The sequence below is a fragment of the Pipra filicauda genome, unplaced genomic scaffold (genome assembly GCF_003945595.2).
Source record: "Pipra filicauda isolate LSUMZ 115617 unplaced genomic scaffold, ASM394559v2 scaffold84_size4826128_pilon, whole genome shotgun sequence".
Taxonomy (NCBI): domain Eukaryota; kingdom Metazoa; phylum Chordata; class Aves; order Passeriformes; family Pipridae; genus Pipra; species Pipra filicauda.
This window is the reverse complement of record NW_024105031.1, coordinates 2,332,570-2,349,016: the sequence shown is the minus strand read 5'-3', so window position 1 is coordinate 2,349,016 and position 16,447 is coordinate 2,332,570. Positions and strand designations below refer to the sequence as shown.

At 40.0% G+C, this 16,447-nt stretch overlaps 1 protein-coding gene across 1 annotated transcript in view; it reads right to left on the bottom strand.

Moving 5' to 3' along the window:
- Positions 1–15,216, bottom strand: part of TBC1D5 (TBC1 domain family member 5) — a 319,386-nt gene extending 304,170 nt beyond the window's left edge. The window contains exon 1 of the mRNA XM_039390635.1: positions 15,042–15,216. The gene's annotated coding sequence lies outside the window, so the exon portion shown is untranslated. The remainder of the gene's footprint in view (positions 1–15,041) is intronic.
- Between the last annotated feature and the right edge of the window lie 1,231 nt (positions 15,217–16,447).

Here is a 16,447-nt window from a genome sequence, read left to right as displayed (position 1 = left end):
GACAGCCTTTTTTTTACCCAGCAAAGCATCTGCCTGTCTAAGCCATAAGCAGACAGTTTCTCCAGAATGCCGTGGGAAACAGTGGCAAAGGCCTTACTGAAGTCTAGGTAGACAACATCCACAGCCTTTCACTCATCCACTAAACATGTCATCTTATCATAAAAAGAGATCAGGTTGGTCAAGTAGGACTTGCCTTTCATAATCCCATGCTGGTTGGGTTTGATCATGCAGTTGTCCTGTTCATGCCATGTGATGGCACTCAAGGTTAGTGCCTTAAATTCACACTTTTTTACCTTAAATTTACACACACAATGCAAACAATACTTAGTATAAAAAGAGAATAGCTTACCTACTGAAATCAGTTAAAATCCAAAATCGGAGGCCAAGTCAACCACAAACAGCAAGAATAACGCCCATGTAATTTTTATACCCTGTATTTACCAATCTTCTGTACTTTTACTAAAGCAAAATATATCAACTGAGAAAATGTAACCAAAATTTACATTTTTTATTATGAGAGATTATTTTCAGGATCAAAAGAGGTACACTCTGAATACAAATTTCACATGATCTTAAAAAGTAAAAAAAAAAAAAAATCTGCTGCATCTCCATCTTCTAGTCACATGACAAGATAATGTGAAGATTACATCATTCAAGGATTACCAAGATAGGTGTGTGTTTAATTATTAGTCCGGGTCACCATTCAAAGTCCTAGTTATTCATTCACCCTCCTTTATTCCACATGCTGACCTAGAGATTCCTTGAACAAAAATTCCCAATTCACTGACTGTAAACCTGATCAAGTGAGTGAGATACAGAACTAAAACTAAGATAAAAAGTTCTTAGTAAATGCAAGTCCAATTTACTTGTGCTTACATGTATTTCAAAACTTTGTTGTGCTCCCACGGTCCAAAACTAAGAACGAACCATTTCATCAGCTGTAATACAGACAGCTGCCATAACAGTGTTTTTATGTCACTAAGGTTAGCAATGTCTAAAAAGTAGGCTTTAGTTTAGAAACACAGAATATGCTGAGTTAGAATGGACCCATCAGGATCATCGAGTCCTATTCCTGGCCTTGCACAGGACACCCCAAGAATCACACCATGTGCCTGAGAGTGTTGTCCAAATGTTTCTTGAACTTTGTCACTCTTGGTGCTGTGACCACTTCCCTGGGGAGCCTGTTCCAGTGTCCAACCACTCTCTACCTGAAAAACCTCTTGCTGATAGTAAATACAGCCAACTACAGGACTGTTAGGAAATTTCTGAGGTTCTATGGCATCAGTACCAACAAGGGAAAAGAAAGTCCATGTGGTAAACTACCACAGAAGAGCTTATTTTCCCCATGTATGTACATTTGAATACTGTTCTAGAAACAGCACTGGTTTTCTGGCCAGAATGCTCCAGACCCCTTCTTAGGATCAAGATTCATCGAAAGCAAAAAGATAACTTACTTATAATAGTATGCATATAGATAAGGTTTACGTATCTGATTTAGAATTCTAAAATGCTTATATGTATGCACAGAACTTCTTACACTGACTAAATATTAAAAATACCCCAGTACCTACTATGGCTTTATGAAAGAGAGGTAAATGAAAAAACCAACACCTTTTTTTCAGTTTTACAGAGAATTAAGAGAACAAACAGTAGTTGGAAACGCATTTTATGAACTGTCATAACCAAGACAGAGTGGATGACATAAGATCCATCACAGCTGAATGGTCAAAGATACATGACAACATGTATGACTATTTCAATTAATGAATGAAAAAAAGATTTTATTAGTCAGTAACACATTATCATCTGGCCTTATACCAGCCTTACTGAACACTAAAAAGTATGAAGATCAGACGTATTAAGAAAAAATTAAATTCAAAGCAAAAAGAGAATTCAGCTTTGGGCAGAACATGATCAGGGGACATCCACCTGAACACAACGAAGGGCACTGTTCTAAGCTATGTACAGTCTAAAACTTCCACTGCGCCCAGTCAGCAGACTGGGACTAAATTCGGATATATCTATTCACATCAAGCACAGTATTGGGTATTATTTGCTTATATCTGGTGACAGACATTTCCTTTTAGATTTCCTGCCAAATGTCATTTGGTGGGATCACAATGTGTACTTAAGAGCAGACACTGAGCAGCCCCTCATGGTTACCAACAATTTGTCCTATTTCTGCAGAAGAGCATTTCAAATTAAGGTTTAAATGGGCACAGGGAAACAAAAGCCCAGCTTTAATCTCACCTTATCACTGTCATTCCCTCTAGATCTACAGCAGGTAGATCTCTGCCACTGCACCACCATCAAGGTGCGGTTGGGTCACTAACAAGTGGCAGCTATTTAACTTGATGTCAGACCTTTTCAATTAGAGAGGTCACAAAGCAGTTCTCCTTGAACGGGTCAGCTTAGGACACGGAGTTCGCGGGTTTATTTGTTTGGTTTTTTCCTTCTTTTATCATAGTATTAATAAAACAACTAGTCTTTCAAAAACTATTTTAACTTATACATGCCCATGGATGCAACAATGCCCAGCAAGGTCTGGGGCAGTCAGATGATCCGTGACCAACTGTCATAGACGACAGAGTTTACAGCAGGGTGGTGAACTTTGAGCTCTTGCTCTAAGACAGTCCACTTTAGAAACACTAAAGAGGTCAGATGGCACAGTTAGAGCTCCGACAGTAAGGTATGAAAGCAAATGTCCAGTGTGACAAACATTCTCCCTCTATCTTTCACCTACGCAAGATGACAGATATCACTTAAATGTTTTTTCATTTGTTTACAAGTGATTAGAAAGTCTACTTGCATTTCAATTTCATTTCACTGTCATTTACCCATGTCTCCCCTGGTGGTCTAGTGGTTAGGTTGCAGCACTCTCACCACTGTGACCCGGGTTCAATTCCAGGCCGGGGAAAAACTCCCCCGGGCAGATGGATCTCGTCAGCCCTGTAAGGCCATCCATCTAAGAGAAGGTCACTCTAAACAAACCTACGTCCTGAGGACCTCGCTGCCACTGTCCAAGCTTGCTCGGCCCCGGCAGATGAACCTCAGGATTAGAGGGTGGGCTGAGTTCAGCGCACACTGTGTCTCACCTAAAAAAATCCACTGCACAGGCGGGAAGGGTAATGGCCTTTCCCAAATCTTCGCGAAGACTGGCCATACATTTACCCATGACTTCAAGTCACTGTATCACGATAGTTCCTTTGAACGGAACTAACAGTTTCAGAGGCCTCAGCCTCAGAAAAGGCAAATGACAAATGAAAGTAAAAATACTTTGAAACATTAATTAGTGAAGCTAGAGAAATGTATCTCAAGTTACAGGAAAGAGGTTAGTATATCAGGAGGCACTACATAAAAAGACACTATCCAGTGGATGCTATAAACAGAATCATGAATCATGACAAACCCATGACCAGCTATTAAAACAGAATTCTGGAATTGACACTTGTTTCAGTTCCCTCAAAACTAAGCAAAATGAACAAGTATAAAATTGGCATGGCCATAACATTTCACCAAGCGAAATTCTTAACTGTAGACAGGAATTAGTCTCAAGTGAAATGGCAGCTAATTTATTGCTGTCAGTTCAGGATACTTTTCAATGATGAAATCATTGCAAAGTGTAACTCAGGACTTTGAAAGATAAATTCTCTCATTGAAAAAATGAAACTGCTACCCAACCTTCACTTACTCTGAAATTAACCTGAATAAAAATTTTAAGAGTTGTCTAGTCAGGGTGAGTAAAAAACATTAGCTGAAATACAGTATTAGCAATCTGGAGACTTCCTGGCAACCTGAGTCCTTTTTTTTTTTTAAGATGAGAAAGTATAGATAGTATACTGAGCACATCAGAAAGAGTGTCAGCTTAATGTAATGTACTACTACAGATATAGTTCTTTCTAAAGTAAATTGAATGTTTGAGAAAAATGAGAAAACCTTGACCACTTTTTCCTCTCAGCATGAAATATATCTTTGTCACCACTTTCACCACTCAGGTTCACAATGAGGTGGTGATCTTCATCAGCTCCTCTTCATCTTCCAGCATATTCAGATCTTATCGGAAACTCAGTAACTGTTTTTGTTGTTTTTTGTAAGACCTACACATATAAGAGTCAACCTACCTATATATCAAAAATTCTCATTTATCCCACTCACTCAGGAGATTCAACTCGCTCCCAACCAATCCACGCAGTGCACAGCCTCTAAAATGCTCATCTCCCTAGTTGCCAAAGTTTTCAATAACTGTAAAGACTGTCATCTTTAATGACCAAGCCTCTCAATAGTAATTTTACATTATTCTTTTTGTTTACATCTTTATCATTGCATACCATTTAACAATAACAGAAGACAACCTGAGTAAAAACCCCTGTAGAAGTCTATGTGTTCCATTACTTCCACAAATGCAGGGAGCCAGTACAGTCTGCTTCAATATCTAATGCTGTATCTTTACTGTGTTTTATATTTGTTCTTCCTAGCCCACATTTCTTTTCTAGTGAGCAGTTATGTGGTGCTTAGCTGCCTGCTGTGGTTAAACCACAACACTACCCTACAATTATTTCTGTTGCAGCTGGATCTCCTCATGGCCTGAAAACACAGAAGCAGAAGAGCTTGACATGCACAAAAATCAGGCAAACAAAACGTTGAGACATACACTGTAATAAACCAAAACAAAAATAAGTAATGGCCAGTTCAAGACACACATTTGGTGTAGTTGGCTTTGATTTTATTCCATTTTTCCAGAGGATGGACTCTTAGAAGTATGCTGGTTTCTTTCATGCTTAGGAAAGTCCAGGGCTGCAAGCATTAGGGTAGAGTAAGACTGCAGAAAAACAGGAAATAGGGATAGAAAATAAATGCTCAGTGCTTAAAAAATAAAAAAAAAAAAAAAGAAGACTATTCAATGCCTGTTAATAAGCTTTATATTGAAAGCTTTCCTCTTAAACCCACTGGTTTAAGTGCTAGTCATCCACTTTCTATCCAGCCACTGTTCTTTCTCAAGCTCATATGGGTTGAGCTAGGCTGATCCATTACTTCTGGAAGAGGATGGTGTGAGTCTGAAGCTTCTATCCATAATGGAAAATAGAAGATTATCCTGAGTATTACTGGAAGCTACCTTGAAACACTGGCAGAAGACCACCTGTATTAGGTGTTCTAACATGCTTATGGACTAAATGATAATTAACAGCAGCTCTACAGGATTAAGCACTCCAGTCAATATTCAAAAATTACAGCATGAGTCTAACAACATACTTTTATCCCAATCTGGGTAAGCTGCTACAAGTAGTAAAATGATGTTCACTCAGCCCACATTTGCCCTCTTCTCAGATAAAATTGCTCACAGTGGAAATTATAACCATGACTGATCATACACTATTACAGTAAATTAATGTAAAAATCTAGTCTCCCTCAACAGCTATGAAACAGCAATAGCATGCTCTAATTCCTGGCATATGTCAGTCTTGAATACTGACTTATAGGCAGAACCACATATTTTCCATCTAACATACAAGAATTTTTGACAGTTTATCTAAAAATCCCTAAAGACCAGAATAAAAATGTTTAAGATACTAAAAACAATCTAGGACTTTCTCTAATCATTGAGGCTTTAGAATGCACAGAAGTGCTATTAAAGTAATATAGCATCTCAGTGGGATTTGCAACAGCTGAAAGTGCCACTTGCTCATTCTGTATGTGTACCTCAATCCATCCCAGTTGTGCAAAATGTCAAAGTGGAGCCATGTCCAGTGACAGTAGCTGCTGGTTGCTACTGTTTTTTGCTTCTCCCCACTCAGTTTCATAAGGACCGAACCTTGTGATAAATGGATTTTGCATTTGTGGGTAAAGACAGTATGACTGCAGCAAGTATATGTCAGACATCATTATCAGATATAATTATTAAAAATTAATATTAACTTGTATCTGTCCAATACAAATTTTCATTTCTTCTCAGATACAGAATTCCTCGCACTTCACCCCAAAGAATGTAATTAAGGCTCCAGACAAAAGTCATAAGAGACAAAAGACTGTGCAGCTTTTCCATATCTGCAAATTGAAGTTTGACACTCTATCTTGAAGAGGTGTCAAATCAGCAAATGACTTCACTGATGAAAGGTGGGAACCAAAAGTAACAAGCAAACCATTTGGGTTCATATACCGTTCTGAAAAATGCATAGTATGAAAGGGGCCACAAGCAGCTGGCAATCAACTGGAAATGCAGCAGGTACATTCTGCCCTATACACAGCTCATTCCATCTGTCCCTTACACGTCTTTCTAATTCCTTAACTTGCAGTTGAGCCTCAACTGTCATCTTGCACCTGAATCAAGCAATCTTTAAACCAAGACTCACGGGCAGTATAATAAATAAGAGTTGGGACTACTGCACAAATCCAAAAATCAAAATAGGCTTCTTCTAGGTGAAACCCACCCTGACTACAGAAAGGAATCTTGTGAGAAAGAGACCAAGTGTAAAATATTTATAGTATTTTTCACAAATGCTATATAGGAATGAATTTTTAGTTTGAAAACAGAATTATTGAAAACAAACTTACTTAAAATAATACAGAAAAGTACCAACATAAAATTTCTAAGGGTATTTCATACTGATGTGTTTCTCCAGAAAATTGTGAAGTAAATTAACAAACAACAGGTAAAGTTTACCCTCATTCATAAAACATCCTCATTTATTCTAACTGACTGCTATCTTTGAAAAGCACATTTGAAAAAAAATTCAACTCATCCTAACTGTAATGCACACGATCAGCAATCCAAACCAATCTAAACCAAATCTAAAACAACGGTTTTTTTATTTCTTTGGTTTTAGGTCTCAATGCACTAACTTTTGACTGAACACTTTAAATGAATTTTATGACCAGTGAACATATACTGCTGATATGTTCGGAAGAAATTTTTCCACTGACTGGGACATGAGTTTCCTCTTATTACAGGAAGTCAGAAACTTCCTGCTTGTTGTACTTTTCTCTACTTGCGCTCACCCATAGTTCTCTCATCCAGCCACAAAAATTAAACTTACAGAAATCAAGGTTTTTGCATACTTAAAAATAAAAGAATATCTTCAATACTATCCGCTACATATTTTCAGGAAGTAGTAAAACTGGCAGGGACAACCCGTGTAAGTTGTATGCACAAATGTGAAATCGACGGTGAAAATCAAAGGAGTTCAAATCTTTGTTCCGTTAGGCTAGACTGCTTCATGCATTATACATAAAGATTATGGGGTATAATGGAACTTTAAAAGGAATTGTCACAAGCAGCAACAGGTTTAATCTACAAATAAATACACACATATATATAGAATGCCCAGTTACATATCTGAATTTATTAACTTTTCCCCAAACTGTGTATATTTATTAGCAACATAGGCCTACATGTAAGTGATGTGAACTAAAAATTAGTCAGAACCAAAGGAGAAAACAATATGCTACTGACTCATGAATAACTGAAAAACAAGCAAGGCTCCCACATTTTTTTTTTAGTATGTGGTGCCAACAGGCTGTATATGCTGCAGGTGCCCAAGCCACTGTTCTGAAAGCATAGATAAGTTTTATAGGAAGCAGGACATGCAAAACAAGCATGAATATCAGCAGAGAGCCACTTGTCTCACTACAGAAACAAATAACCCCATTATCATTCCCAGCACAATTATAAAATAACTTATCAGATATATATTAAGAGAAGTATACTAAATGTTTACTTGCATTGTCCCATAAGCGTTAGTACTATTCTTCTTGTATCCCAGAAACACAGAATTGGTTTGGGTTGGAAGGGACCTTAGAGTTCATCTTGTTCCAATCCCTCCTACCATGGGCATGGACACCTTTCACTAGACCAGGTTGCTCAGGGCCCCATCCAGCCTGACATGGAACACTTTCAGGAATGGAGCATCGACAACTTCTGGGTAACCCGCTCCAGTGTCTCCCCACCCTCACAGTAAAGAATTTCTTGCTAATATCTAATCTAAAGCTACCCTATTGCAATCTGAAGCCATCACCCCTTGTCCTATTCACTGCATGCCCTTGTAAAAAATCCCTCTCCAGCTCTTTTTAAGCCCTCTTTGGGTCTTGGAAGGCTGCTCTAAGGTCTCCCTGAAGCCTTCTCTTCTCCAGGCTGAACACCCCCAACTCTCTCACCTTGTCTTCAGAAGAGATGCTCCAGCCCTCTGCATCCTCTTCATGGTCCTCCTCTGAACTTGCTCCAGCAGGTCCATTACTATATTTACTCTATCACTCTACTTCTCAAATTTATTTTACATAGCTTACTATTCAACATGTTTAAATTACTCTTCATTTCTCCCATTTAACCAAGGCATTTAAATTGCAAGATTTATTCAGTATTTTACAGTGTACTCCTGTATTAGCAGTGCTGGGATAGTATAAAACCTAGGTTTACTGAAGTTTTCAGTCAGAGTTGTTGTTTGGCCTTGAGTAAGTCACTTCCCTCTCACTGAAAATTATTAGTATAATTTTCATTTATAGATGAAAGGCTCTACAAAACTATTAACCACTACTCACAAATACTCCAGATAAAGTTTAGTTAGTAACAAGGTACAAGAAACCAAAGTATCAACTTGACACTTTTAACCAGCTTTATATTGCAAGCAGGCATGCTGATACAAGCACAATTACAAAATAATAACGAAACATACTACTCCAGGCTTAAAAGTCTCTGTTTTTAAAAGAGGTCCAATTTACATCTGAAAGGTCAGTGGGAACACCCACGAAAACTTTTAAAGCAGAGATGATAAAAAAACCTAGTAACTGTATAAGAGAATAATATTCATTTTGAAAGAGAATCTGTTGGGGATGATCAGAAAATACAACAACAGTTTTCAACTTTGCAACTTGTCAGGCTTCAATAGTAAAACACAGGCGGATCTTCAGCCAGATATAAATGCTGCCTCACTGTGAACAATGACAAGTGGGAAAAAAAAAGGTCTGAGGATAGAGTGTGCATATCCACATCATACCAGATGCAGTAGCCACTGGTCACATCCACCAGTGCTAACAGAAAATCTCAGAACCCAGAATACAATCATCTTCATAAACACCATGCGAAATTAATGAAGTTAAAGTAAATGGCCAGCATGCTGGCAAATCAAACTTGTTGTTGACACAGCTAAAGCATAGTGGATAAGAAATAATCATCAGCGTTGCTCAAGTAACTACTGAGCTTTAAGCCACTCTTAACAATTGAGAAAAAGGTGCTGAGCATTACAGTGGGAAGGCAGATTATTAACAAAGCACTGTAAAATCTGTAAAATAATTACATATTACCATGGATAATAAAAACACCCACCTATATAAAATTACATATCAACAAGAAAATTATTATGGAGAACAAAACCCAGGATCAGCATCATAAACCCTTATAAATTGACTAGAATTTGAGGAGCTCCATGGTATGGCAGTTAATCCACAACTGGGAAGTTTTTCGTAAGTTCCTTTAAAACATCTGCTGTTGGCTGCTAAGTGACAAAACAATGGCCTGGATGACAATTCATCTGATGCCAGGTACAATTCTTACACTAACATCAGAGTGAAGTCTAAATGCCAAAAATTCACGTCTACAGTTCCAGAAATATTCTTTAAAACTTTCAACAAATTCCATACTTCCCTGAAATTCAAGTCTACTCTCCGAGCACATCACACAACTAATACTTCTTGCCAACAGGAAAAAGAAAAACCCAAAAGCCCATTTGTGTAAAGCCAGAGGCTAAATAAAAATAACATTTATTATCAAGTAGGCACAATCCAGGTTTCAAGAAACATCATTCAGACATTCATTACCTGATAATTCATAACCAAAGCATCTTGACTGTACGTGGGTCTATGGGTTAAATACAACAGCTCACTCAGAAGGTGGTGACAGTAGAGATCTGTTACAGACCAGCGGCTCAAACTAGAGAACAGTAGGATTTTTTTTGTAAGCCCATATTTTTAATCTGCTGAAAGAAAAATGTCAAACTGAAGTCTTTAATACTGAAACCTAATATCTCAGGATCTTAAGATGCCAACAATAAAAACATCCGTTTTAAAAAATTATTAGCAACAGTTTTCTAACAGCGTTCACCATAACCAATAGAAAGAAATTATAATATATTCCATTATAACAGCTAAAATGAGTAAATCACTGGGGTAGAAACTGAGCATAGTCTAAGAATTACTGATCATGATCAGATTACATAGCCAGATAGCAATTACTACATTTATGTAAATATTCAAGGCACATAGATGCTCATATTCCTGAGTTTTCAAAATTTCAGAAGCTAAAAAGTGTTATGGACAAAATGAATCAGGAAGAAAAATCTTAGATAGAAAAACATGAAAATGGAAACTTCCTTAAGAGTGCTTTTATCTTTGGTCAGGCAATTCTACAGCTAACAAAAGGGACAATTTTGACTACAGCTCATCCTAGTTGCTTAAAATCTGATGTTTTTTAAAAAAAAGTGTAAGTTAAAAAAAATAAAGGTGGGATCAACAAGGTAGAACAGGGAAGGCTGGATCAGCATCAACATAAATTACAGTTACGGAGTGTAGAATCTGAGAGACATAAAACATCTACCTATGACACCACCAAGAGTGGTATCAACCACTCAACAACAGCAGAGGCTCATGACTTGACAAGAGGTGGCACAAGTGTTAAAAATCGTACGGAAAGATCAAAAATAGGCAATAAATACTTTCATTCTATAGTTGGAAAGATTCAAAATGGTATAATCGTATCACATTATATTGATTTTCTTTCCAACTCATTTGTTAAGCAGATGTTCCAGATCAGATGTTAAAAAACATTGTGAGACAGACATTTTAAATCATCATACTAGTTAAACTTATCCCATAGTCCTAGAGTAGTCAGCCCAGCAAACCTATGATCTGTTGATGTTCTTTTAAAACTACGTATTTTAAAAATCTGTATCTGTCTTTAAATGCTAGGGACTGCCACCACGCAGAAGAGTGAAAACACAGTGTCAAAGGGACAAATTAAGTTTTAAGGCAGTCTGATATGATAGAGAATTCAGATGAGATAACAAGAACCAGCAAAAGACAGATGCATTCAAATGTATTCAAACAGTAATTGCATGCCTTATTTTTAAATAGTGGCAAAGATGAATCACTGAAACAAGTCATCCAGAAAAGTAAATGGTAGATTCTCACTATCTTGATACACTTTAAAAAAAAACAAAACAGCTTAGCCAACTAGAAGTTCAGAAATCAAACCCACTGAGACAAAAACTGACACTGTAGTACATTTAAGGTGAAACGTTCATGTATTAAGATAGATGCAGTACTAAATGCAAGTCACTTAAAGCAAGCACATGAACTTTTCACATGCACAACTAGATTAATTAGTAGTGCAGTAGTAATGGTCTTTAATAAACCTAAAATAATGATTTGCCAGCCCATTAACACAACAAAAAACCTCTCAAACTAAATAGCACAGAAAAAAAATGTTGGCATTTTTTAAACAGAACACCATGATACTGTCTTATTTCTGCTACATTTGGTTCAGTATCAGTGACATGTGAGTCCTCCCAGTATTTTCAAACGATTTTCAAACAGACTTCAGGTCATGTTATGACTTAATGTTTTTGGAAAATCTACATCTAACCATTAACAGAGGTAAAATACCCATTTGTATTCTGTTTGGTAATTCATCAACCTTTATCCAAAATAAACGCTAAATGTTGAATGTTCATGTCCAAGGTCTGGATGTAGTTTGACTAACTGCTCCAGCTTGCCTCTTGCTTGTTTCAACTGTCAGAGTACAAACGGTCAACCATTTCTCCTCAAAGACTGTCACACATGGATTCCCATAAGATTTAGAGAAACCGTGCTTCTTTCTATTTAACATCACTAAAAAGAGTAGAAATTATCAGATTATAATGGGCGGACATCAAACTGCATCATTTTCAAGTTCTTTTTGTAAAAGTAGCTGATCGCAGAAGTTGCAACATCAGAAAAATAAAGACATTCGGGTAAGCAACAAAAACATTCTTAAGCAAAACACGGACCACAATAACAACCTTCCTAAAATTGGAAATGGTAGCAGCTATGCCCCTTCTTTTGGAGGTCAAAACCACCGTTCAAGCCTCACTAACCTAATAACCAAACACAGGCAAGCAATTCCTTCGATCACATTTATCCTCCTCCTCTGAAAGCATAACTCAGCCAAAGAGCTGTATGTTTACAGACTACAGACTGAACTGTTTTGGGCTTTCTTGGTCTGAAAGAAAAAGCACACAAAACCTATAGCTTATTTACTACAGAGCACTGCAGAGTCTAAGTCAAACAGTTTAGATAACATACCACATTTGCACTCAGCAGACATCACTGGCTCCTGATCTAAAATGCTCTTACACACGCTAATCAACAAAGCCTCAAATGGACTAGCAACTGATTATCTTAGAAACTGTCTATCCTCCACAATTCTCAGCAACAGCTGTTGTCAATTACAGCAGCATACCTAACAGTTTAAGATAAAACTCCTCAGGATGGAGCGCAAAGTAAACTTTCTAAGGCTTCGTCAACAGAATTCCTTTCAAGGCCAAGTGTAAACTGGTTCTTCGCACAGCCCTTCCCCAGTGAAAAATGAAGTTGTAATAGCAACAACAACCCGGAGACAGCAAAGATGATCTCTACATTAGCGCAAATCATAGGCAGGCAGAGAATGTGTAACACATTTCCACCACATCACATTTCTCTTGCGCATCAAGGTACATATGAGGTACCAGAGTCTAAAAGACGCAAGTGCAAACGAAAGAGAAAAGAACATTCAAGTAAAGCCAACACGGTTATGCAAAGAAGGAAAAATGTGAGAGGAATGTTCTCACATTTCTCAAAGGTAAGTACCCTTCTCACAGGTGGCACAGTACTTTCAGAAAACCTCTAAACCATTTCTGTGTGACAAGTGAGCTTTGCTAATACTGCAGCTAAAACACAGAAATTGTTTGTAAAAAATCAAGTTTGTGGGTTTCCTTGGATTTATGAGAAGGTGAAACGAAGCAAAACATACAAGAATCTCATAATTTTAATTAATTGTTGAACAAAGCTACCAGTACAAGCCTTGTTTAGTTGCCTTCCCATCCACAAAGCTAGAGAACAGACTCTTGTTTTCATCTCATTAATAAAAGGATGCCATCAATATCTTTTGATATGTTTGGTTTTCACAGGAGTTTACCATATCTGTAGTACCTAAATATAAAACCATTATAAAATCTAGAGGGGAAAAAAAATGCACCATCTTCCCAGCAGGCAGTTACATATAAACGTAGCAATTCCTTGTGGTCTCATATTTTGCTATGCATTGAAATTCACTATATAGCTTCACAGCACATACAAGAGTAAGCTCCTGTTGTTGGCTCAATAGCAGAGTTACCAATTCCAAGTCAGAAAATACACAAAAATGTTTAGAAATTCACCAGCTTATTTAGAGTAGGCTGTGCACGTGTTTACCTGCCAGTCTGAAGCTATTACAACACAACATTAATTGTAATAACTTTAGCAATCGCTATTTATATACATACATATGACTCTTAAGAGTTACAGCATTTAGGCCAAACACGGGCCATGTGTCAGTGAAAAAAATAAAAGTCTGACAACTGGTAATCACAACTGTGTTAACTCAGTTATTACATTAACAAAAACTTAAAAAAATATCCTGGTTTCAAAAATAGAAATCATTATTCCCCACAATTAATGTAATTTTCTTATTGCACCGTTTTATATATTACAGTGTACTATTTCAACCTCTGAGTTGCAAATACAACAGTGGATGATGATTTAGAGAGAGGTGGGATCTAGAACTAATTTAACGGAATGTTGCATGAACCTCAAATTCTTAAAAATCTTTTCAATAACAACAATTGACCCACATAACTGGAATATATTTTGAAATCTTCAGTTTTCACAGAGGAAGTATTATCAGTAAATAGCTGAATTAACGTGTGACAAGTAATAGAACTGACAAATAAGAACTTTAATGAAGTTTCATTGGTCTGACAAGAGACTTATCTTACGTGGTGCTTTTTAAACAAGTTTCAGAGTGCTTTGTAAGGGAAGGTAAGCAAGATTACTGAGAGTAAAGTGGAGAATGGATGCTGTGGAGCTGAATGGCATAACTACAAATGTATCCTTGTCTCCCATTACATTTTGGAACACAATTCTTTCACATGTATACCTCTTCCACATGTATATACCACCAAAGTAATGCTATGCCAATAGGATGGGATTGTCTCTTAAAAGCAGACCATAAAGCTTCCAGGATGTGTAATATTATAGGACATGTAGCTAAACTAAACTACTGATGAGTATGGTATAGCATATAAAATTTTCAAACAGCTAAAATATACTAATTGCAGCCCTTGCACTAAAATGCAAACTTGTACACCACTTGAACTCCTGTATCCTGAAGAAAAACGTGTGATGGTTAAACATCTACCACTGATGGCAATGAACTGGACAGCTAGCACAAACTGAGTCAGGCAGGTGAGAACAGGGAGGAAGAGAGGCTCTGGGGCAAGAACACTGGAGTGAAACCAAGCTGCTCCTAAAAACTCTTTTCAAGACCTGGAGGAAAAAAAAAAAAACCAACATGAACAGCTTCAACTTCCGTCTCCTGCCGCCGGAATCACCAACAACAATTAAAAAAAAAAAAGAAAAAAAAAAAACAACCCAGAGGGGAAAACCTTGTGACAAATCTGCTTCCTCCTCCCTCCCTGCTCTCACCTCCCAGCAGCGAGGCTCTGGCTCCACAGCTCCCCGCCGGGAGCACCTGCCCTGGGCATGCCCCGGGCCGCCGCAGCAGCGGCGGGAGCCCCGCGGGGGGCGGGCGGGACAGGCCGGGGAGCGGCGGAGCGCGGGGCGCGCAGGCCTCGGCGCCCCCCCGGCCCCGCCGCCGCCACGCACGGCCGAGGACAGGGCCCGGCGGGGCCCGGGGCGAGGGGCGGCGCACTGTGGCTGCGGGGCGGCCGGCGGGAAGGGGGCAAGCGGGTGAAGGGGAGCAGATGCTCTGGGGCTGGTTTTACCTGCTGCTGCTGCTGCCTGCAGTGGCATGAAGATCTGGCTCAGCCTTTCTCTCTCCCTCCCCGCCTCCCTCCTTCCTTCCCTCCCTCCCTGCGCCGCGGCGCACAGACCCCCGCGCCGGCCCGGCGCCCTGCGAGGGACGCGGGGCAGGGGGAGGCGGTGGGGGAGGCCCGGGGCAGGGAAGGGAAGGGGAAGGGCTCCCTGCCCGCCCGCGGGGACGCGCCGTGGCGCCGCCCCGCTCCCGCCGCGCAGGCGCTCGGGCCCGGCGCCTGCTCTGTGCTCCTGCTGCCTCATCCCGGTTCCATGTGCCCGCTCCCGGCTCCTTTTGCCGGCTCCCTGTGTCCGCTCCGTGCTCCCGGCTCCCTGTGCCCACTCTGTGCGCCCTGTGCTCGCTCCCGGCTCCCTGTCCCCGCTCCCTGCGACCGCCGGACTGCGGGGCGCCCGGGGTGCCGGTGGAAGGGGAAGGGCGAGGATGGGGCTCCCCTGGTAGCGGGAGGTGGCGCGGCTCGGCCGGCGGCCGCTTCCCGCCACCCCCGGCGGGCAGCAGCAGAAGGGCGCCGGGTGTTTTTTTGAGATCGGGAGGGTCTGCGTCTCTTCGGGACCTTTCGGCCTCTTGAGGAAGCCCGAAGCGCTTATTTTTACATAAAGCGTGCGCAGAGTGTAGTTGCCAGTCACGCAATGCGGGGTGGGGGGGGTGGGGGGGTGGGGGGGAAAGAGGGTTAAAATGGAGGTGATTTAAAGTGAATCCGTAACATCGGATTCGGCTGGCTGTGTTCAGACCGCTTGGGACACGTCCTCGTGGAAGGAGTGAAGTGCCCGGCTGGAGGCCTTGGCAGCCCGAGGTGGTGCTGCGCGCCCGGGGTCACTCGTCTGCCTCAGCACTGCGGTCCTTAAACCCCCTGAGCACACTTGTACAGCCCGGTAGCAGCTCACTGGGACAAACACTTAGTTCCCAGGGCAGGCTTGGATCGCTGGCAGGCGATTGAGATCAGTTTAATCAAAAGATCACTTCTTTAAGTTTTGGGAAATCCAGTAAGCCTGCCGTTTGCTTGGCTTTGCCCCTTACTGCGTTAAAAATCCTGAAGGAATGTGAACAGAGGACCACCTAGTATTGAAGAGTTCATTTTACTTGCAAAAAAACCTGCAGGGGATATATTTATGCCACAGTCCGAGGGTGCTGCGAAGTGCCTTGTATACTAGGTTGCTCTTTGTGACCATTGTACGGTTTCTAATTATGTGTGATGGTGCATTAGGTATCCAACCTTTTGGGGCTCTGGTACAAGACTAGACATACTCCATCATCCATGTTAGCTGAAGCAGAATAACTATTTGAACCTGAGTCTTGGAAAAATGACCCTAAAACTGGTTCGTTTGGCTATTAGATTATGCTTCAGGGCAACATAGGAGA